This window comes from Danio rerio, chromosome 9 (genome assembly GCF_049306965.1).
Source record: "Danio rerio strain Tuebingen ecotype United States chromosome 9, GRCz12tu, whole genome shotgun sequence".
NCBI lineage: Eukaryota > Metazoa > Chordata > Actinopteri > Cypriniformes > Danionidae > Danio > Danio rerio.
The window spans coordinates 3,145,196-3,150,000 of record NC_133184.1 but is presented as its reverse complement, the minus strand read 5'-3'; the positions used below and the strand labels follow the sequence as shown (position 1 = coordinate 3,150,000).

Below are 4,805 nucleotides of genomic sequence, written 5' to 3'. Positions count from 1 at the left end.
GAAGTCTTCCTTTTTGTGTGAAATAGCCCTTTATCACTATTGCTGTTAAGTTTCTGTTTAGTTTGCGCCAATTCTTAGCGGTACAGTTCCCAGAACACTCCTCACCTTCAGCAGATCAAACTTTAGCAGAAGAGGAGCGTTGAGACTTTACATTCATCAGTATGTGCAAACACAACCTGAATATAGAGTTAAGTAAACATTGTCGGACTTTAACCTGCTGGTACTAGTATAAGTAAACAAAAACAAGGTGTTGTTAGTGCCATCATCACACTCCTCAGACCAATAAGAGGGTTAGTTCACCCAAAAATGAACATTTCCTGCTAATCTACTCTCCGGCAGGTCGTGTTTTACTCTCCTGTGGGTGAGTAAATGACCAGGAAGTCTTCATTTTTGTGTGAACTAGCCCTTTAAAGCTACTGTTAAGTTTGTTTAGCTTGCGCCAAATCTTGGTTTTAGCTAACATGACGGCAACTCGACTTTAGTAACTCTCTGTTGCCATGGTATTATTAAACAGCCCAGCTAAACAACCCAGAATTTGAGAAAAGTTTAACTGAAACTTAACTAGCTAGCAAGCTAATTAAAACCCAGAATTTGAGCAAACTACACTCAAACGTAACTAGTTAACAAGCTAATTCAGATTAGCCGTACAGTTCCCAGAACACTTCCCACCTTCATCAGATCAAACTTCTGCACAGAAGATGAGTGTTGAGACTTTACATTCATCAGTATGTGCAAACACAACCTGAATATAGTCTTAAGTAAACGTTGTTGAACTTTAACCTGCTGGTACTAGTAATAGTAAACAAAAACAAGGTGTTGTTAGTGCCATCATCACAGTCCACACCCCAAAATGTAATCTATTCACGGGCAGGTCGTGTTTTACTCTCCTGTGGGTGAGTAAATGACCAGGAAGTCTTCATTTTTATGTGAAATAGCCCTTTATCACTATTGCTGTTAAGTTTCAGTTTAGTTTGCACCAATTCTTAGCGGTACAGTTCCCAGAACACTCCTCACCTTCAGCAGATCAAACTTTAGCAGAAGAGGAGCGTTGAGACTTTAAATTCATCAGTATGTGCAAACACAACCTGAATATAGAGTTAAGTAAACATTGTCGGACTTTAACCTGCTGGTACTAGTACTAGTAAACAAAAACAAGGTGTTGTTAGTGCCATCATCACACTCCTCAGACCAATAAGAGGGTTAGTTCACCCCAAAAATGAACATTTCCTGCTAATCTACTCTCCGGCAGGTCGTGTTTTACTCTCCTGTGGGTGAGTAAATGACCAGGGAATCTTCTTTTTTGTGTGAACTAACCCTTTATCACTATTGCTGTTAAGTCTCAGTTTAGTTTGCTCTAAATCTTGGTTTTAGCTAACATGACGGCAGCTTGACTTTAGTAACTCTTTGTTGTTATGGTATTTTTAAACAGCCCAGCTAAACAACCCAGAATTTGAGGAACCTGAACTGAAACTTAACCAGCTAGCAAGCTAATTAGGCTTAAAACCCAGAATTTGAGCAAACTACACTGAAACGGAACTAGTTAACAAGCTAATTCAGATTAGCGGTACAGTTCCCAGAACACTTCCCACCTTCATCTGATCAAACTTCTGCACAGAAGATGAGTGTTGAGACTTTACATTCATCAGTATGTGCAAACACAACCTGAATATAGTCTTAGCTAAACATTGTTGAACTTTAACCTGGGGGTACTAGTATTAGTAAACAAAAACAAGGTGTCGTTAGTGCCATCATCACACTCCACACCCCAAAATGTAATCTACTCACGGGCAGGTCGTGTTTTACTCTCCTGTGTGTGAGTAAATGACCAGGAAGTCTTCTTTTTTGTGTGAACTAGCCCTTTATCATATTGCTGTTAAGTTTCAGTTTAGCTTGCGCCAAATCTTGGTTTTAGCTAACATGACGGCAGCTTGACTTTAGTAACTCTTTGTTGTTATGGTATTATTAAACAACCCAGAATTTGAGGAACCTGAACTGAAACTTAACTAGCTAGCAAGCTAATTGGGCTTAAAACCCAGAATTCAAGCAAATTAAACTGAAACTTAACTAGCTAGCAAGCTAATTCCGATTAGCGGTGCAAGTCCCAGAACACTCCTCACCTTAAGCAGATCAAACTTCAGCAGAAGAGGAGCGTTGAGACTTTAAATTCATCAGTATGTGCAAACACAACCTGAATATAGTCTTAAGTAAACATTGTCGGACTTTAACCTGCTGGTACTAGTATTAGTAAACAAAAACAAGGTGTTGTTAGTGCCATCATCACACTCCACAGACCATTAGAGGGTTAGTTCACCCCAAAAAGGAACATTTCCTAATAATCTAATCACCCGCAGGAAATGTTTTACTCTCCTGTGGGTGAGTAAATGACCAGGGAATCTTCATTTTTGTGTGAACTACCCCTTAAAAACTATTGCTGTTCTGGCGTGTTTGACTTCCAGTATGTGCAAAGCCAGAATGTATTTATTTTGTCTCGGTCACGAGTCGTGAGAAAGACTGAAGTGTCGATTAATTTTGCTTCGTGAAATTATGCTTGTGTGTTTTTACCAGCATAAACGGGACTCCACATTCCCTGTACAGTCCCATGAGTTGCATTTTCAGAGCCAGTTTGAAGAAGAAAAGCTTTTGTTTCATAAAAGTGTGAGTGTGAAACATTTTGGGTGTTCAATTCCTCACACCACTAGAAAACATTCAGCTAATGAACATATTTCACACACTTCCACACAGAAATCACAGTTCTGTCATGTGTTTTTAACTTCATGTTTACCTCCGAACATTTTATTTATGGAACATAATTCGTAGAATATTAGGAACTGTTTAGTAAGTTTAAGTTGAGGGAACTCAAAAATCACCAATACAGTAGTCAACCTTTTAAGTGGATCAAAATATTGTAATTGTTTAATTTATGATTAATGTAATACAAAATTTATAAAAAAATGATGGCATATATTGTACAAATAGGAATATATTTCAACATGCATACCTAATATAATAAATATGAAATTCATATATATTGTGCAAAATTAATATATTAATGTTTAAAAAAATCTTATTTAAGTATAATAATATTTGTACATTGTGAATTATATTTATGCATTTATTATTTAATATATAATTTATTCATGTTAAAACTTATTCATATTTATAGAAAATGTGTATTATAATATATTTCAACACACATAAATAATATAAAAAAGAAATGTATAAATAATGATAGTGTACATTGTACAAATATTTATATATTTTGATACACATTTTGTAAAAATATGAATATATTTAAATATATTGAATATTATAATATATTAATATTTAAATATATTAATATTGTAACAAATTAATATACTTCAACATACCAATATTGTAAAATATGAATAATTTCAATACATATTTTGTGAGAATATCAATATATTTTAACACAAAAAAATATATAATAAAATAAACAAAAATGTATAAGTAATAGTAATGTGTATTGTACAAATATTAAAATATTTTAATACACACCTGTGTTGAAATATATTGATATTTTTACAACATGCACCATCATTTCTACATTTCAATGCATATTTAGTAAAACATTAATATATTTCAACACGCATGAATAATAAATAAATGTATAAATATAGTGTATATTGTACAAATAATATATTTCAATACACATTTTGTGAAAATATTAAAATACAATACATTCATATTGTAAAAAATATTAATATATTCAACAAAACTAATATAATAAATATTGGTATTTTTACAACATACACCATCCCTATTTGTACATTTCAATGCATATTTTGTAAAAATACTAATATATTTCAACACACATTAAATAAATGTATACATATTGTTAGTGTAAATTGTACAAATAATATATTTCAGTATACATTTTGTGAAAACATGAATGTATTTTAATATATTAATACTGTAACAAAAATATGAATACATTTCAAGACACATAACTAATATAAATAAGAAATGTGTAAATAACTATGGTGTATATTGTACAAATATTAATATATTTCAATACACATTTTGCTTTTATGAAAGGTTTTGATCCACTTCAGATGTTGACTGCTTTACATTTATTTTGAGAAATGTCACACATTAGGATCAAGATGAAGGTGAGTACATGATAGAATCACATGTTTTTGGGTCAACTGACCTTTAAACAAGTGAACAAATGTGTGTGAGTTTTGTCTGTCATGAAACTCAATAAAGCCCCAAGTGTGTGAGTTTAACGTCAGTGTCCTCTGCTGGATGCAGGCTGTAACTGCAGCCTCATAACTATACAGGATGACTGTAGCAGAACACTGCATTTTGCTTTTCAACCCATGACTACTTCTCATAAGAGATGTTTGCAAGTACCTAATTTAATAACGTTTTGAAAACTTGCGTAAAGTCAGGTTAATATGGCAAACCATTTAAACATTTATTATTATTTGAACATTTAACTATTCATTAGACTAATATTACACTTTTAGGCCTTCATTAGGCGCTAGTTTTTAGATACTAGTGATTTATTATTTCACAAAATATAATTATTACACACTAGTTCATTGCACTAGATTGTGTTTATTAGCTGCTACTTCTTAATCCTTAGACAGAATCTAATTTAAACAGAAACTACTCATTAATTGCTGCGATCGGACAGGTAACTAATTGAAAACAGTCACATACTGAACACACACACACACACACACAAAACTAGTAGCCAATGAAGAAGTACTAGTGGGAAAATATGCTAGTGTCTAGAAAATAACTACCCCTAGCATGACAATTAGACGCTAGTATGTTTC

General features: G+C 32.8%; 1 protein-coding gene across 1 annotated transcript in view; it reads left to right on the top strand.

The window, feature by feature from the left end:
• pdk1 (pyruvate dehydrogenase kinase, isozyme 1) overlaps positions 1-2,667 on the top strand; it is an 18,577-nt gene extending 15,910 nt beyond the window's left edge. Inside the window, exon 11 of the mRNA XM_678484.8 lies at positions 1-2,667. This exon is cut by the window's left edge and continues 1,170 nt beyond it. The gene's annotated coding sequence lies outside the window, so the exon portion shown is untranslated.
• The last annotated feature ends 2,138 nt before the right edge of the window (positions 2,668-4,805 follow it).